Source organism: Podarcis gaigeae (assembly GCF_964106915.1).
Source record: "Podarcis gaigeae genome assembly, chromosome: 5".
Taxonomy (NCBI): Eukaryota; Metazoa; Chordata; class Lepidosauria; order Squamata; family Lacertidae; genus Podarcis; species Podarcis gaigeae.
The window spans coordinates 67,680,543-67,700,351 of NC_139681.1; the positions used below are offsets into that span (position 1 = coordinate 67,680,543).

The 19,809-nt window shown below is 44.4% G+C and overlaps 1 long non-coding RNA gene across 2 annotated transcripts; it reads right to left on the reverse strand.

The window, feature by feature from the left end:
* Positions 1–2,488: 2,488 nt before the first annotated feature.
* On the reverse strand, positions 2,489–9,437 carry LOC310845325. 2 transcript variants are annotated; one of them, XR_014564637.1, is made up of 3 exons: positions 8,847–9,437; positions 7,426–7,553; positions 2,489–2,589 (listed from the first exon to the last, which is right to left on the reverse strand). It is a non-coding gene; the product is annotated as an uncharacterized lncRNA (long non-coding RNA). The 2 variants fall into 2 exon arrangements; XR_014564638.1 differs by lacking the exon at positions 2,489–2,589 and adding an exon at positions 6,324–6,534.
* Positions 9,438–19,809: the final 10,372 nt, after the last annotated feature.

The window sequence follows — 19,809 nt, forward strand, 5'->3', positions numbered from 1 at the left end:
AGGTCCATGGCCGACTCTGGGGTTGTGGCACTCATCTCGCTTTATTGGCCGAGGGAGCTGGCATACAGCTTCCGGGTCATGTGGCCAGCATGACTAAGACGCTTCTGGCAAACCAGAGCAGCACACAGAAACGCTGTTTACCTTCCCACCGGAGCGGTACCTATTTAACTACTTGCACTTTGACGTGCTTTAGAAAACTGCTAGGTTGGCAGGAGCACGGACTGAGCAATGGGAGCTCACCCCATCGCTGGGATTCGAAGTGCCAACCTTCTGATCAGCAAGTCCTAGGCTCTGTGGTTTAACCCACAGTGCTACCCGCATCTCTTCACTGAACATGATAGCACTCTTCAAATGCCAGAAAGGCTGCCATGGAGAAGAGGGCAAAGATGACTTGTTCTCAGCCCGGAGACCAGGACTAATTCCAATAGGCTTAAGTTACAGGAGGGTAGTTTTTGTCAAACATTATGGACAAACCTAGAGGGGTGGTGGGGATGTGGGTGGCACTGTGGTCTAAACCACAGAGCCTAGGGCTTCCAATCAGAAGGTCGGCGGTTCGAATCCCCGCAACGGGGGGACCCATTGTTCGGTCCCAGCTCCTGCCCACGTAGCAGTTCAAAAGCACATCAAAGTGCAAGTAGATAAATAGGTATCACTCTGGCAGGAAGGTAAACAGCGTTTCTGTGTGCTGCTCTGGTTCACCAGAAGTGGCTTAGTCATGCTGACCACATGACCCAGAAGCTGTCCGCGGACAAACGTCAGCTCCCTTGGCCTATAGAGCGAGATGAGCGCCGCAACCTCAGAGTCGTCCGCGACTGGACTTAACTGTCAGGGGGTACCTTTACCTTTACCTAGAGGGGTAATGGACTCCCACTTACTGGAGATCTTCAACCAGAGGCTTGGCAGCTAAGTGTTGGGCGTGTCCCACCTCATATGCAGGATTGTAACTGGTTTTGTGATGGTAGAAAGAGTCACAAACAATCTCTTTTTCAACAGGCCAATGAAGCTATGTATTGTACTGTCAGATATGGGCAAGCAATATCATTTAAAAAGAACAACAGCAAAGGATGCAGCATAGCACCAATGTGTTAAATCACGCAAACCTTTTCTGTTCCAGAATTTAAAATCTTATGTCCCCTTCTTTATTCATAGGTTTAGAACCTGCTGCGTTATGCATACCTTTCAGGTTGTGCTCTTCATGTTGTGACATCATTTGCCCTAAGGCGAATTAGTTTTATCCTGGAGTAGTTGACATCATGTCTGCATTCCACCTCTCTCCATTTCTAGTTCAGTTCAGATCAGAAATGATTGCTCATCTGAATATGAGACACTCAAGGCAAATTCAAGGAGCAGAGATACTGCAGTAGATAAGAGGGCTGTGGTGGCTGGTATTGTGACATCTATCTGTCATCAAGCTGTTTGGCTGAGCTTAAATAATTTCCAGTGGTTATTGTCAGAGTGGGGGCGGGGAATCGAGAGAAAACATTTGTTGATGGGTAAAAATATTTTTCCAGTCATGCTGTTCTTCTGTGTAGATTGACTGCCCCACCAAGTCTGGCATAGCTTGTTCCTTGACACACCCTGTGAGGGGAATCTCTTGTCTAAGATAAACTTCCCTTTACAGCATTCAAACACAGCATTTTATGTACATTATAAATTTAACTTTATCAATCAGGACAAGGTTTGGCTCCTATTGGCCTGAAATAGGAACCTGATCAAAGGAAAGAAGTGTGCGGCCTCTTTTTGGTTATTTTTTCTCACCTTACAAGTTCCTCTATGCTATTATTACAGAAACTTGAAAGAAACTTGAAAGCCTTATAATCCCCTAATATACTTCCCGGAGCAAAGAAAGTCCATCAATTACTCTGGTGTTCCATGATGATGTAATCACCCCTTCTCTTTAAAAAGTCATGGAACTGTGCTCCCTCATGTTTCCCCTTCACTGAACTGAATTGAATAGTACTTGTGACAATTTGGGTGCCTGGGATATCTTACTATTTGATGCCAAGGGTGCCATAACAGTTATCATGACTAACTACTACAAAACAGGAAGCGGTTTTGTAAATAAAATAGGACATCATTTGAATGCTGGCTGCAACAAAACCAGGCACTCTTTTTATAGGGTGCATTGGTTTATTTCCTGTGGTCATTTTGTATGATCCCAATGTAAATTAAATTCCTTAAAATGAGAAAACTACTTTGTAAGATAAGGAATGAATATTTCATAGACATCTTCTAATTTTGGGACGAGCATTCGGTACTGTGGTTCAGTATTTATGGAATCAGATAATCAGATAGTCTTCCTTACAAATCTTTAAGCTATCTTCCAGTTTGTTGGCAATATATACTCAACATAAGCATAAGAAAATGGCTAAACTAGCCTCATTGGTTCCTTAAAAGAGCTATTAGCCCCACCTAGTGGCCAAAACAGAATTCCAACTAGTCTGTCAATGCATTTATTCTTGGATATATGGATAGTTTTGTGCCGCTCTCAGTCATTTCATTGAACATATGTAAGATAAGTTGCTCTAATTCTGCTATGCTGCTTCATGCAGATTTGCTATGTGGGTTTGTTTTCCCTTCCATGTTACACTGAGGGTACAAAAAGATAATACACAACTGTCCATATGCCTGCAGTTAGAATGTCTTTATAATAGCCCATACAGTATCTAACAAAAGGATTTTGCAAAGTTGTTTAGAGCGTACTATATTAAACAGTGCAATATAATGAACACTTACTTGGAAGGAAACCCTACTGTGTTCAAAGGAACACACTCTCAGGTGAATGTGCATACAGTGGTACCTCGGGTTAAGTACTTAATTTGTTCCGGAGGCCTGTTCTTAACCTGAAACTGTTCTTAACCTGAAGCACCACTTTAGCTAATGGGGCCTCCCGCTGCCGCCGCGCCGCCGGAGCATGATTTCTGTTCTCATCCTGAAGCAAAGTTCTTAACCTGAAGCACTATTTCTGGGTTAGCGGAGTCTGTAACCTGAAGCGTATGTAACCTGAAGCATATGTAACCCGAGGTACCACTGTACACTGTTGCCAAAATGTATTAAATAGTATAATGTAAGACATACTAAATATACCCATTTTCCATGGCTTGTAGTCAGAAACAGATAATCAGGGAATCTCTGTATATGGACATGTTTGGCATTTTGCACTTAACTTAGTTGCTTCTCATAAGTGGTTTTAAAAACAGAAGAAGAGTTCTTTCTGCTGAGTCTGATCAGAGGTCCAGCATTCTGCAACCCACTGAGATCAACCAGACATCTATCAGAAGTCCTCAAACCTTCTTCCACTGTTGGTTTCCAGCAACTGGTATTAGGTAGTGTGCTGCCTCTGAAACTGTGTGTGTGTGTGGGGGGGGGGGTCTTTCATCACAGGGATAGCCAATGCTGTGCCTCATTGGACTACAACTCCCATCATCCCTGAGCATTAGCCCTGCTGGCAGCAGCTGATGGGAATTGTATCTTAATCTGGAGGCTACCTCAGTGGTTACTTCTGCAGCATGTGAGTTTGTCTAACTGGCTAGAATGCCCTACATTAATTGTGCATTGTGTGAATAATATTCTCATTTGAATAATTTGCTGCCATTTACAAGTTTGGATATTTCACTACTTACCCTGGCTCCACAACTTTTACGATCTGCTTAATATTCATTAAAGAGCATTGGTCCCATAATATATCCACTCTACCCCTTGTGAAAACAATCTCTTTTTTTGGCCACCATTTCCTTTCCCTTAATCCTTTCCTCTATTTCTGAACTTCAGAGACAAATGGCAGTCCCAATGTGGTCAAAATAGAACCATTAATGCAAAAGTGGGAGGTATCAACAGGCTTGGGAGAACCCAAAGTTTGCAGAAGTACAAAAAAAAGCTTAAGAATTTTTAAAAAGGAAATTCCCAAAATAGCCCGGTAACAGCTAAGCATGCTCAGAGGTTGTGGAATTCTCATTCATTCATTCATATGCTGCTTTTGTATGAAATTGTCCCCAGAATGGCTCACAACATGTCAAATGGGCAATACGCACACATGCACACACACCACAAATAATCATATCAATAAGTAAATACATGTTGACTGGGATGTGGGTGGTGCTGTGTTCTAAACCACTGAGCCTCTTGGGCTTGCCGATCAGAAGGTTGGTGGTTCAAATCCCCGCGACTGGGTGAGCTCCCATTATTCAGTCCCAGCTCCTGCCCACCTAGCAGTTCAAAAGCACATCAAAGTGTTTACCTTCTGGCGGGAAGGTAAACAGCATTTCCGTGTGCTGCTCTGGTTCGCCAGAAGCGGCTTAGTCATGCTGGCCACATGACCCGGAAGCTGTCTGTGGACCAACGCTAGCTCCCTCGGCCTATAGAGCGAGATGAGCGCTGCAACCCCAGAGTCGTCCGTGACTGGACCTAATGGTCAGGGGTACCTTTACCTTTACCTTTTAGATAAATAGGTGGTGGAAAGGTAAATGGTGTTTCTGTGTGCTCTGGTTTCCGTCACTGTGTTCCATTGTGCCAGAAGTGGTTTAGTCATGTTGGCCACATAACCCAGAAAGCTATCTGTGGACAAACGCCGGCTCCCTCGGCCTGAAGCAAGATGAGCATCGCAACCCCATAGTCTCCTTGGGCTGGACTTAACCATCCAGGGGTCCTTTACCTTTACCTTTTTAACTTTACATGCTGACTAACTGTTGTGGCTGAGTAGGATGGGGGATGCAATGAAGATGTATGGTCATAAGGAGGTATACAAATTTAATAATTAAATGGATGAATAATGGTGGAAGATATGACTAAATGACTGGTTGTAGCACTGAACTGGAAAATTCCACACTGCAACATTTTGTTGCAGGTCTGACTTGCTCAATTACTAATCTTTGCATTTTGTGTTCCTGCATTCTTATCTACCCCATGACTGCTTACTAAGTTTCCTTAGGAGACTTTGTTGAGTGATTTGTTAAAAGGAAATGTGAACGTCCAGGCATATAGTGTCTACATGTTCATCCTATCTGCATGCTTACCAACATTCCTGTAGAACACAAAGATAATAGCGAGGCAAATTTCACTTTGCAGAAGTCATGCTGACATTGTGACCTTCGGCGGTAGAAATATTCTCAGCTGCACACTCAGGTTTTCTCAGGGCCTTTGCTTTCGATTTGAGCCCTGCATTTTATGCCACAAAATGCCTGGTTCTCTGCTACAAAATTTCATTTTCAGTCCCAGTTGCTTCCTGGTGCTGTTGAGCATTGCACTGAAATTTTCCTTTGAAGCTCTGCCTGAAGGGGAGTAGCAACAGAACTTCAAAGCAAAGCTGACCCCATCTTTGTGCAGTCTGGCCATGATGCTTGGCAGTCTTCGAGAAGCAAGCAGGGGAGTTAAAAGGAAATATCCATGCAATTAGCTGAGTGAGTGAGTGTGAAACTTCCAAACTCAGCGCCAGCCAGTGCCAAATAATGGGAACAATGAATGGCAGTGGAAAACGTTGCTAGGCAAAGATTTCTGATGCTTTGGTAAAACTGAAGGTCCAAAATGGAAGAGGAATGTTGGCACATTTCAGAATCATACTGAAGAAATTGGCAGAAGCTTCTGCCATAGAGAGGTGCTTGTAGAGAATAACACCCCCTATTCCTAAACACCTGCACTCAGAAATATCTCAGAAGCTCTTCTGAGCAAGGGTAGAGATTGCCTGCCATATACTGTAAGAGGTAAGATGGATGTCCTCAGGGCTGTGGCATTATGTCACATCAGATTTTCTTGGGTACTTTGTGTAAAACGGAAATGTAGCATTCTTGGGACAGAGGACCCTCTGTTTCTCTCAGGGCCCTGATGATGATGATGATGATGATGATGATGATGATGATGATATATTTATACATCACCCATCCAGCTGGGTTTCCCCAGCCACTCTGGGCGGCTCCCAACAGATTAAAAGCAGAATAAAACATCAAACATTAAAAACTTCTATAAACAGGGCTGCCTTCAGATGTCTTCAAAAAGTCAGACAGTTGTTTATTTCCTTGACATGGGAGGGCATTCTACAGGGCGGGCACCACCACTGAGAAGGCCCTCTGCCTGGCTCCCTGTAACCTCACATCTCACAGGGAGGGAACCACCAGAAGGCCCTCAGTGCTGGATCTCAGTGTCTGGGCAGAACGATGGGGGTGGAGACGCTCCTTCAGGTATACTGGGCTAAGGCCATTTAGCGTTTTAAAGGTCAGCACCAACACTTTGAATTGTGCCCAGCCTTGTCACCCTCCTGAGCCAGGCATGCCTGGTGTCAATTATTCCAGTGCCCCACCTAAGAATATTGATTTCTCCCATGTTGCTCATGGGCTGAGTCCATCAATCCCTGGAGAGCTTCAGAAAAAGAGGCAGACAGGGAACTGTTTGCCCTTGGCACAGAACTGTCTAGTTCTCACACTGATCTATAGTTTGTCCACATCCACTGATTCTTTGGTTGCTTTTTGGTGCTTCCTTCATTTGAAATGAGTCTTGGAGCTGCTCAGACTGTTTCTGACATTCTGATTTCAGTTGTTCTTCTTCCTAAACGGAAACAATTCAGAGCGGGGCATACATTTAAATCAGGAGATTTCCCTTTCAAAGACCTCATAATCCATCTTGATCCCATTCGTTTAAAACAACAGTTTTATGTTTTTGTAACTTATGCATTACTTTATATAGAGGAAGAAAGCTTTTCCCCTCCCCTTTTTTCCTATTCCCACATACCAGGCTTGGTTCCTGATATTTACTGTATTTACTTTCTGTCATTTAATTCTGTGCCCCTTAAGAGGGTGTTTAGATTGAAACCAATTTCTTCCCAATGAACTCCAGGCAGCTAAACTGGTTTAACTTCCAGTTAGCGGTGAGTAAAGATTACTAGAGGCTTTAGTTATTGTGTACATGCAGGAAGTGGTGGTGGCAGAAGTCAGAAATAACAAAGCCTGGAGGCATAATCCACCATGAAAATTAGTTATTAGGTGCTACCACCAGGTACAAAAGGGGACTGCATCTGAACACCAATTACAGGTGACCATGAGCACAATGAGACTAAAAAGGTAAAAGGTAAAGGACCCCTGGACGGTTAAGTCCAGTCAAAGACAACTATGAGGTTGTGGCACTCATCTCACTTTCAGGCTGAGGGACAGCTTTCCGGGTCATGTGGTCAGCATGACTAAACAGCTTCTGGCGCAATGGAACACTGTGACAGAAACCAGAGCAAACTGAAATGCCGTTTACCTTCCTGCTGCAGTGGTACCTATTTATCTACTTGCACTGGTCTGCCTTGAAACTGCTAGGTTGGCATGAGCTGGGACAGAGCAATGGGAACTCACTTTGTCGTGGGGATTCGAACTGCCAATCTTCTGATTGGCAAGTCCAAAGAGGCTCAATGGTTTAGACCACAGCGCCACCCATTGAGACTATTGACCTCCTGACCTGCTTGTGGGCTTTCCATAGGATGCTGTAATATATAAGTCTTGATCCAGCAGGGCTCTTCTTAAGTTCTTAAGATCTCCTGCACTTGTCATATCAGAAGTAATAGAATGCATGCCCTTTTAGCAAAGCTGTGCAGAAGAAAAAATGGCTACAAAAGTCTCAAAGTCCAACCAACCGAACATCTGTCTACAGCAGATGGGATCCTTTGCATGATTTAAAATACTTTTGATATTTCAAAAGTGATCCTCAGTCTTTGCATGATTACTTAGAGGACTTCCAGTATTTTTCAGGTTCGTACCATGCTGAAGAAAGACTGACGAGACAGAAGTATTGTGGGGGACTCCCTGGTCTTGAATGGGGAAACTGTGCCACTAAAGCACTGGGTGCACAGCCTTGGGGTCATTTTGAACTCACTGCTGCCCATGGAAGCACAGGTTAATTCCACCTGGTAAAATGGCTGAAACCCTGCCTGCCTATGCCTTGTCTCACCAGTGGTAGATGCCCTAGTTATCTCCTGCTTGGACTACTGCAGTGTGCTCTATATGGGGCTGCCTTTGAAGGTGGCTTGGAAATGGGTGGCGTATAAATAATAAATTATTATTAATAATTATTTCAAGAAAGCTTACAGCATGAGTCTACACCTGTTTACTTCAGACCCAGCAAGCCCAACTTCCTCCCAAGTAAATGCACCGACCATGTCAATCTTCCAGCATGCTTACTCACAAGTAAATCCTGCTGTGTGTTCAGTGGGCCTACTCCCAGGTAAGCATGACATAGGATCATACTCCCCACCTGATTGTGATGGATGCGAGTCGCTTGGACTTCATTCTTGAGGTTTATTCCAAGTAACTTAACTCCGAGTGCAGCTCCCTTGGGGGCAAATTCTTTGGAGGGGATGGCAGAGGGATGTGGTGTCATCTTTAGCTGTTAGAAATATTGAGGGAAAACATGAAACCCCAAAGGGGCCAATATCCCATACAGTTCCCTTTGTATCCAGTGTCTGGGCCTCCAGAGGGAATAGGCAGAGGCTGCTAATGCTGCGGACTGAGGGGAAGGGGGGCAGGAGAAAGGCGAATGCTCATTCCTTATTTTTAACAGTTAAATTCTTGAGGGAAATAATAGATATCAAAGGTGGCAGGGATGTCCTTTTCTATTAACTGTCTGTCTTTCCGGGAGATGGGGTGGGAGTGGGATGGACAAGGACTTGCAGTGATTTAACTTTGGGGGGTGAGGCGGGGGAAGCTCTCACACTGTTTCAATTAGGGCAGTCTATGTTGTCATATAGCTCCAAGGGATAACTGAAACTTTTTGGAGAACGCTTCTTAATTCACCGGCCCCCTCTTTTTTATTGGCCGCTGCCACATGGAGTTCATTTCACATTTCTGCTATAATGTAAGTGATATAGAAAAAATAGTTCTCACATTGTGTCAGGTACACTGGTGCACAGGCGTGCTGGTTTCATTGCAGACAGATGATGCACTTGCTCCCCAAGGCTGCTACCTCCACCCATACCAGCCTTGGAGGAAGGGGATGGAATTGTCTGTGTGTACATACACATCGTATTGCCTCACTTGGTCGTCTTTGCGCAAGGCCTGCTTACTCGCAACAGATGAACGTGTGAACGGATACAAGGTGACATTAAAAGGTCTGTAATGTTTCACTTTTGAGTACGAGTGATCCCTGGAGGTTGGCCCTCATCAAGTGATGGACAAGCATGGATGGACCAGCCCTTACATGAGAGGCGTTATTGGTGGCATAGCATGGGTTTCCAGCATCCGGGGCCCTGTGGTGGGAGGGTAGGAAGGAAGGAGAGAAATGGACGGAGTACGCCTGCGCATTCAGTGTCACCCAGGAGATCGCAGCCACAGAGATAAGAAAAGAAGAGTCACTCCATTGTCTGGGGAGGTCACTTCCTGGTTCACATGGACAGGCCATTTTCAGCAGAGCCCAGCGATGGAAGTGCACAGCTGTATTGAGGCAGCACAGGGTGTTGAAATTTTGTGCCCCTAACAATTTTGCATCCGTAGCAACCACCCCTGCTATGCCACTGGGAGTTGTCAAATGCTGCGTGACTGCAGCATTGTAGATCATGGCATACACAGCACTATTATATGCATGCTACTATTTTTTTAATCTTTTTTTAAAAAAGTTTGACTGTTACCATTATTTCATCCCAAAATCCACAGGAGGGCAATATCTTTATCAGGCCAACCAAAATGTGTGTTTGTGTGTGCGCGCGCGCGCAAGCTTCTGAATTCTTCAGAAGGCTTCAACAGGCTAGATAGCAAACTAAACAGGGAGTGGGGGGGGGGAGAATAAAAATTGGCTAATGTTGGAGCCATTGATGTATACCCTCCAACATCTCCGATGAAAATAGGGACGTCCTATTCCTAATGATAATGTCACTATTTATATCCCCCACATATTCCTGGGTTGCTCCAGCCACTCTGGGCAGCTTCCAACATACATAAAAACATAATAAAACATTAAACATTTGGGTTATTCTACATCAGTTCAACGCGGTCATGCCACCCACTGTCTTGGGTTTTGATGAAACTTGGTGTACACCCTTCCCTTATGGTTGAAAGAAAACCCCTTAAATTGCCCCACTCTATCTCTAGCCAATTTTCATAGTTTTAAATACCCTCAAACTGAAAAACAAGCCTGCACTTTTTTTGGGGGGGAAACCTCTGTAATAGCCAATATTATTTTATTATTATTTAAGATGAACAACTTTGTTTCATTAATTTTTTTCTATTACAGCTATGGATTGTAGGAAAGTTGTACCCCGTAGCCATTTTTTCCCCAAGATGTCCAAAAAATGTAAAATTTTGTTAGAAGACATAAGAGATCCATACATTTTATTCTCTGTTGCGAAAGAGTGTGTCTTTGCAATAATTTTCACCATCAAAAACTTCTGATTCCATCATGCCCTCATGCTGAAAATTTAGGTTTCCTATACCTCATTTTTCCACAAAAAAACTACATTTATACATTTTTTTAGGCATTTATAAAATCTTTTGAGTGTTGGTGTATTTTTCCCTGAAATCCTCATCAGGTTATTGAGCTCTGTGTAAAATTTCAAAGATCATTGGTTTTGGAGAAAAAAAATTAAAATGCCCACAAGGCCGAGGATCTCAAGAGGGACAGAAACACAGATTTCACGAAACTTTGAAGTGCTATAAAATTAAAACCGTTCGAGATAGAGGGGGGAATGTTAGGGTGTTTCTTTCAACCATAAGGGAAGGGTGTACACCAAGTTTCATCAAAATCCAAGACGGTGGGTGGCGAAACCCTTGTTTTTCGTGTTGATTTGATGTGGAATGACCCATTTTTAAAAACTTCCCTATACGGGATTGCCTTCAGACAGCTCAGGGGTCAGATAACTCCATACCATCCAGCATTTCTCATCCAAAGGAAAAGTGGGACATTCCAAGATGAAATCAGAAACCAGGTTAAAGGTGAAGGTAAATGGACCCCTGACCATTAGGTCCAGTCGTGGCCGACTCATTTCGTTTTATTGGCTGAGGGAGCCGGCGTACAGCTTCCGGGTCATGTGGCCAGCATGACTAAGCTGCTTCTGGCAAACCAGAGCAGCGCACGGAAACGCCGTTTACCTTCCCGCCGGTGTGGTACCTATTTATCTACTTGCACTTTGACATGCTTTCGAACTGCTAGGTTGGCAGGAGCAGGGACCGAGTAACGGGAGCTCACCCCGTCACGGGGATTCGAACCGCCGACCTTCTGATCGGCAAGTCCTAGGCTCTGTGGTTTAACCCACAGCGCCACCCGCGTTCCTAGAAACCCGGGAGACTTCTCTAAATCAGGGGTGTCCCTGAAAAACCGGGACACTTGGGGGGGGGGTCTGTTGATGGCGTCTGTGCTTAGTTTCAGTCTTAAGATGTAATGTGGAAGGAGGAAGCAGACAGTCAAATGAGACTTTGCTGTGTACACCAAACTCTCAAAGCACAAACCCTCCAGGATGCTGGGAATTGTACCCACCAAAGACCTACAATTCCCAGCACCCTAAAATGACAGTTCTTTGAGGGAGGGTGTGTGCTGTGTTTTATTAGGTGCTTTGCAGGGTTTGAGTTGCACCTGGGACTTCAGGGAAGAAGGTACATACAGTGCTTGATATCCCCTCCCCATTTTGGAAAAATAAAATCCAGCTGTTACCCAGATCTGTTTCCTAAAAGATTATTTCACTATAAGCCATTTTGGATTTGTGTACCTGAACGAAGCAGGTTATAATTTTAAATTTAAATAAATAAGCAAGCAAGCTTAGAAACAAATCCCACTTAGCTCAAGACCCCAAGTATGCATAAGCTTTACCTGACAGCAAATTCCACAGATTCCCATTGGAACTTACTCCCCAAATAAGTGTGCCTATGGTTGTCATCTAAAATAATCTCTCTGTGTGTAGCTGTGCATGGAATCCAAACTTCTGAAGCCAATGTTTGGTCTGGATGTAACTCCTCAAACAATATATTTGTGATCCTTTCTAGCAATCACAAAAATAACTCACAATTGAGTGCCATTCCCAGGGAGTTCCATACAATTCAGTACATTGGAATAAATCATGTTGTGAAAAGTAGCTTTTTTAAAATAATGTTCCATTTTGTTCAGTTAGTTTAAGACACAGCTACTGTAATTCTGTACAGAATCAGGCTGTCATTTGTAATTGTGTCTGTTCACACAACCTATAGCAAACATATAGGATTTGCTTTGCGTGGTTTTCTTTCTTTTTTTCAGAAACCTGAGATCATCTGTTGAACTCTGCAGGGATCATTTTTGGCAACTAGTGTTGATTGCAACTTCCATTTTCTGAATGTGAATAGGATCAAGATCTCACTATGTCCCTAAAAGTTGCTTGCAAGTAACTGTTCTTAAGGCTTCCAATCCAGCCCTTCTGTTAACTGCTTATGACATCCTGATGTAGGTAGTGTTATAAGAGAGTGGGGAGGGCTGCACTTTTAGGGAGCCATTTAGAAAATCTGTCGGTAGAACAATTGTGAGATAAGCTAAAGGTTTAGAGTGCTGAGAAAACAAAATTTGTCCCAGTGATAGGAAGGTGTGAGGAGTTGCAATCAAAACAACTCTGTAGTATTTGGACTCTTCTTTCCACACTGAACTCAGAAAGATAAAGTAATCAGGAGTTTGCACTTCAGGCCAACTGCAGCTAGTTAGTTTGTACTTCTGCACTGAGCTCTAAAATGTGTAACAGTGAATATCAGAAAGACACATTGGGGAACTCTTCCCCTCTAATAGGAAACAGTTGAGGTTTTTCTACCAAATCTGTCAATTTTGAAAATGAAAACACGAGAGAAGCTAAGAGAGCACGTTCCCCCCCCCACTCCCAAAGTTGCAAAAGTGCATTTTGGTGCATATACTCAAAAATCGTTCCTCAAGAAATGGCAATGCTGATGCGAAAAAAATTAATGACCTTTCTGGTGTATAGAGAAGTCAATGCTACTTTCCTTCTCTCTCCCATCTCTCTCCTATCTTTGTGTCCAGAAAATCCAAAATTTAAAAAGGCATTAACATTTTTGGGGGGGCTGGGGCTGGGAGTGTTTAAACAAACAATTCACATATCCATTTCAGGGGAGTTTGTGGCAGATTCATAAATCACTTTATTTATATTAACCAGTAGCTTCTAAAATATGACAAATGGTGGGCTGATACACTCCAGAGTCAAACCCGAAGCACAGTCCTGCAGAGATTCTGGAGCAGGCATAGGCAAACTCCAGTCCTCCAGATGTTTAGGACTACAATTCCCATCATCTCTGACCACCTGTCCTGTTAGCTAGGGGTGATGGGAATTGTAGTCCCAAACATCTGGAGGGCCTGAGTTGGCCAATGCCTGTCCTGGAGCATCCAAACTGAGGCCCATCAACATGAGCAGCTGAGTAGACACAATACCTCATCTCTGCTGCCGTTTCTTTTACTATTTATGCTGATTGCAGCATCTGGGCTTGATGAGGCATGTGACCCTCACCGGATCTGAGCCTACTCCAGAAGAGGAATCACACACCTCCTTCCAGAGCCAGCGAGCCCCACCTGGCCAGCCATACAGCTGGGTTGTGGGTCCTGGCCTGCTTCAGCCTCGTGGAGCGCCCCACCTGCTGCTCCCTACACCTCAGAGCCTGCTGTATTCAGGGAAACAGGGGCTCCTCTGGCTCTGGTGATGGGTCCTGCTGCTCTGGTTCCTGTGCACTGAACCCCATCCCCTCATCATCTTCCATCACCTTGTGAGTACTTCCTGCGCTAACCTCTTCTTCCCCATCCCCAGCTTTCCCCTGTGTGTCCCAGTCCCAGCTACACCCCTTGCTGGAATCCTCTTTCTCCTCTCCGCTGTCCTGTCAGTTCATGACAATATTTTGCTTAAGCCCCACTGAAAAGTATGGGAGTTGCATAAGGTCTCTGCTGCTCCTGCGATGCCCCCATTAATTCCAATGGGATTTAAGCCGAAGAATGTCCTGCTCTATTGTGCCCAGAATCTTTATTGCCAATAGCATGTCATGTGCTCTTCAAAACAGAGAATTACCACAGTCCCTGCCTGCAATTTACAATAATTGCATATGAAAACATAGCAGGACCTGCCAGGTACTGACACATGAGCAATGCAGATGGGATGTGGGGAAATTATGAGGACATAGAGGAACAATAGCAGTTAGAAATCTCAGTTTAAAAAAGAAATGTCATACACTTTATCCAAAATGATGTAGAGCACAGTATGCTTAAACTAACAAAATACCATATAGTAGTGATTTAAGTGATATCTTACACAACTTTAAAATGTTACAAAGTGCCTAACTGGATTAAACCAAGATGCATCTACTCATATCCTTTATTTCCCACGTTTGGGAAGTGAGTGCCATTTCATAAGAAGCCAAAACAGCATCACCCACACACATTTGCAAGTTTGAGGGAATCCTAAGGTTTGTCTATAAAGAAAAACTTTATGGGAACAGAACTCTAAGTGGAGCAAACATTCCTAAACTCAGCCCAATGCAGACTATCCTCAATGGCCACAGAACACTGTTTGAGAGTTGTGGGAGGGAAAACAGAAAAATTGGGGTGGGACTGAAAAGGGAGCACTCCACACTGCAATATTTTATTGCAGGTCTCACTCACCTAGGTTTCAAAATCCAACAGCAGTCAGGCAGATATATGCCTCTGGGAGCCCACAGGCAGAACATGAAAGTTCCCCCCCCCCCCAGCATATTTTATTAGGAGACATCCTTTAAAACATTTACAGCAAGAATGTAGAACCCGTGATATTCCAGTTGTTATTGAACTCCAACTCCTATCAGCCGCAGCCATCATGGTCAGTTGTCAGGAAAGATGAGAGTTAAGAGTCCCATTTAACACCTAGAGGATGACAGGTTCCTCATCCCTAATTTTCAGGGTATCTAAATTGACATATACAGATGTGCAGAGCTATTTTAGCTGGAACTCGCCTCTCAGGTGGGCGCCATCACTGGTGGAGGAAGGTGGGTGCAGTAGGTGCGGTCCGTCCCGGGTGTCATCCCTGGAGGGGGGTGCCATCGCTGCCCCACCTCCCTGGGATGCGTGCCCCACCCCCACGGCTGGCTAGCCCTGCCCCCGGGTGCCGGAGCAGCTAGCTCCACCTCTGGGCACCATAGCTATTATAAGAGAACAATGGAGGTATTCATGGTGAGTACCTCTTTTTCTAGAAAAATAGCACTGCAAATGTGTCTGTACCAGAAATGCTCTATCTCCCCAGGTCCTTCCTTTTCACCTGGTATACTTTGAAAATATATGGAAAATGCAAAATCTAACTCTGTTCAAATTGAGGCCCCAATTCTATTCTTGCTTACTTGAGAAAATGGCTTACTGAAGTCACTAAGACTTACTTCTGAGTAGACTTGCAAAGGACTGTGCTGTCAGGAATTTAAATGTTAGGGCTGACTCTTTCCCCTGCCCTCTGCTGGTTGATAGAGTCAACATTTACTGACAGCAGAGCCCTGGAGACCAGAAAAAACACCTCAGTAAAGGGGCACTCCTTAACTTCTGCTAAGTTTTAACACTCTCCCAGTGTAACTTAATTAAGCCTGCCCTGCTTTACAAAAATATTGAGCTGAAAAGAAAAATAAGGCGTCTGGTTTCTTTATAATTACTCTGGGTAAGCATCTGAATTTGTTTATCAAGGGTCTTCTAGAACAGGGGCTGCCAACCTTTCGGGGGCCCATGGGTGCTTTTGCAAACCAAAGAAACTGTTGTGGGCACCGCAGACACACCACAACCCCCCACACACTGCAGCTGTTTCTATAGAATGCATCTTCCAAGCAAAATTTCATCCGGGAGGAGGGACATGTGTCTGGAGATACCACACTGGTGACTCCTTCATACACTTAAAGCACTATGAGGCTACCACAGAAACAGTCAAGTCTTCTCCTGTAGTTTGTTAAAGATGCTGATAGTTGTTAGGAGACCCCTATGCCCCACCCAGAACTACAATTGTCAGAGTGGTTTAACAATCAATACTGCTTCATGTGGAACTTTGGGAATTGTAGCTTCTGGGAACGGAGAAATAGGGGTCTCCTAACATTTCCCAGCCCCCTGAACAAACTACAGCTCCAAGAATTATTTGGGGGAAGCCATGACTGTTTAAAATGGTATCATAGTGCTTTCAATATACAGTGATACCTCGGTTTTCGAACGTAACCCATCCCAGAAGACCGTTCAAGTTCTGAAACGTTCAAAAACCCAAAACTCAATAGCCAATAGCTAGGCGTGGCATGTTTGGTTTCCAAGACATGTTCGAAAACCGAAGAACTTACTTCTGGGTTTACGGTGTTTGAAAACCGAAATGTTCATCAACGGAGACGCTCGAAAACCGAGGTACCACTGTGTGGTGTGACTGAGCACCTAATGTAGAATATTTGCATTGACTCTAGCCGTGTTTAGTTTGATAATGGAAACGGAACAAAATATAAATAAGCTTATTCATCTTATGCCTGACAAAAGGTGTAACCCAAATGAATGGAAGATGCACAGGAGCCTGATGCTGTACTGTTGGGGAGCTCCCATTTATTTCAATGGGGCTTGAAGAGGAGCATATCCCAATGGCTTGTGTCAAGGGGTATTACATGCCCACTTGGACATAAGAACCAGTGGGCCTTACTGCCTAGGGAAGTGGGATAGGATTGTAGCCCCAATGAGCCTCTTCTTTCCACTGAATTTAACTGTTGTAGAATTTCTCTACAACAAAAAGCTGGTTATTGTGTTGCTTGCAAGGGTGGCTTTTTATGAATGCATTTTTCTTATTTTCTTGTAACAAACTTTGGCTGACTTCTCTGGACTTTTGGACAGCCTTCTCCCCCCCCCCCCACTTCCTCCAGCACTGGAGTGAAGGCCTATGTGAAAGGGCTGGGAGTTGTCTGTAGGCAGCAGAAAAAAATTAACTTAAGTGTAAAATCCCCAATAATGAGATTTCCTAGAAGGGATCTTATGTACACGTCGAGCTGGACAGCCTCAAGGAAAATGTGTCAGTGATTTCTTCACAGTGTGCTGGGGTTTTTGTTTTCTCTTTTTTATATTAACCCTTTCCCACCAGCCACAGTAATATCTAAAGTACAGTGGTACCTCGGGTTACATACGCTTCAGGTTACAGACTCCGCTAACCCAGAAATAGTACCTCAGGTTAAGAACTTTGCTTCAGAATGAGAACAGAAATCGTGCGGTGGCAGCACGGCAGCAGCGGGAGGCCCCATTAGCTAAAGTGGTACCTCAGGTTAAGAACAGTTTCAGGTTAAGAACGGACCTCCAGAACGAATTAAGTACATAACCAGAGGTACCACTGTATCCAGACATAAAGATGCATGCGGGAAAGGGCTATTTACATATCCTGAGCATTAGAACCTTCGAAGGCCCGGCTCCAGAGCAAACAGTGGAGTGGACTCTGAATGTGCTCAGAGTATATTTCCTTCCCAGTTGCACAGCAGCACTGGGATTAGGTAGTGGGCTAAGTCCCTGTGCTTTCTTCTCTCAGTCAACCCCAACTCCATCCCTTAAACCTAATGCAATGTTCACATACAGTTTTATTTGATTGCCATTAGAAGTGCCTTGCAGCTCCAGATGTTCTGTTAGTCCTTTTAGGTGACATAGAGCATGTGAGGCTATGTTAGTCTCCTATACATATTTCAACTGAACGTTAGAAGCATCTGCCCTTGAAGGTAAAAAGAGTTTGGCATTGGGGCCAATTACCTAGGCGGGGGTATTCACTGGTGGCTGGTCCATTAGATGAAATGGAGCATTGCCTCACCAACCTTGGTCAGCCTCAGCCAGATGCCACCTGCCTGCCTTTTTAATGAAATCCAATCTCCCGGTTGACCTTGTAGAACTCAGAAAGGAGGTACACAGGGCTCAAATTAGCATCACTTGGATCTGCCTGTCATTAGCTCTGGCTCCACCTACTGTTGAGCTCTCTGCTTTCTGCCCCACCATTCCTGATGCTCACCAGCCACCACTGGGTGAGCTCTCTCTTCACTGAGGATCTTCAAGCAAAGCACGGGCAGTCCTCTGCATTTAGCAAGGGGTTGGACTAGAACAGGCATAGGCAAACTCGGCCCTCCAGATGTTTTCGGACTACAACTCCCATCATCCCTGACCACTGGTCCTGTTAGCTAGGGGTGGTGGGTGTTGTAGTCCCAAAACATCTGGAGGGCAGAGTTTGCCTGTGCCTGGACTAGAAGATGGCTTACAGGCCCCCTCTCCAACTCTACAATTTGACATTCTCACACGAAGAAGAAGAAGAAGAAGAAGAAGAAGAAGAAGAAGAAGAAGAAGAAGAAGAAGAAGAAGAGGAGGAGGAGGAGGAGGAGGAGGAGGAGGAGGAGGAGGAGGAGGAGGAGGAGGTGGAGGCGGAGGAGAAGAAGAAGAAGAAGAAGAAGAAGAAGAAGAAGAAGAAGAAGAAGAAGAAGAAGAAGAAGAAGAAGAAGAAGAAGAAGCAGCAGCAGCAGCAGCAGCAGCAGCAGCAGCAGCTCTGGCTTATTAGCTCTGGCTCCCAACAGAATATTAAAAACACAATAAAAGATCAAAAAAGATCAAACATTAAAAACTTCCCTAAAAAGGGCTGCTTTCATATGTCTTCTAAAAGTCAGATAGTTGTTTATTTCCTTGACATCTGATGGGAGGGTGTTCCATAGTGCAGGCACCACTACCGAGAAGGCCCTCTGCCTGGTTCTCTGTAACCTCACTTCTCACAGTGAGGGAACCACCAGAAGGCCCTCAGCATTGAACCTCAGTGTCCTGGCAGAACAATGGGATTGGAGATGCTCCTTCAGGTATACTGGGCCAAGGCCATTTAGGGCTTTAAAGATCAGCACCAACACTTTGAACTGTGCTCGGAAACATACTGGGAGCCAATGTAGGTCTTTCAGGACTCGTGTTATGTGGTCTCAGCAGTCACTCATGATCAATTTTGTGAAATTCTTTATACAAAATCTCATTAAGGAGTTATGTGTATGGTTTGTATGGTTGCCTTGGACTGGTCCCATCACAGCACCTCCTTAGATAGCCAAAGCTTTGATGTCAGCCTTCCCCTCCAGATGTTTAGGATTACAGCTTTCAGCTGTCTTCAAGCACCTAAAGGATATGCAGAAGTGAGTCTTTATAGTACAGGGAAGCATAGTTAGACTTAACATCAGGAGGCATTCCCTAATGGTATTGCTGTGTGCACCCCAGTCTCTGAGTAGTGAGAGACTTCAGGGGTTCCCGCACTTACCCAGGGGTTGGTCTCTTTGGAATGAAGACTCCAGTGTCTTTAGGATGTATTCTTTTATTTATACACATATACATATCTGTGTATATGGGCTCACAGCATTAACACTCCCAGAGATCTTGCTTCACCATCCACCAGGGACACTGTAGGTAGCTGCATCCTGTATTGTAGATTCTACATACAGAAGGAGGAGTACCATGTATGCTTGAGACTGTCTTCTCAGCTGAAGGCAGGCAACAATGCTGAGGTCCATGAGGGTATTCCCTGTCTCCTGTCTGAACTGAATGTGTGACATACAATAATAGAATTATGGAGCAGGGTACAAGGAATAGCCAGCTTCATAATTCTATTATTGCATGGCGCACACACAGTTTGGGCAAGGTACAGGGAACAGGCTCCTGGTTCTCATTGTTGTTGCCTGCCTTCAACTGAGAATATAGCTTCAAGCATATCCAAGACCCAAACATTTCCTCCAGCTACATGCAGCAGAGGAATTTGGTCATAAGGTGCAAGCTGCCTTTCAGGGAAATTGGTGTGTCATTTATCATTCTAGAACCCTTGAAATGCTTTTGGGAAATAGTAAGTTTCCACGTAACCACGGCTGGTAGGCACAGGTGTATCTGAAGTCAAGTGTGTCC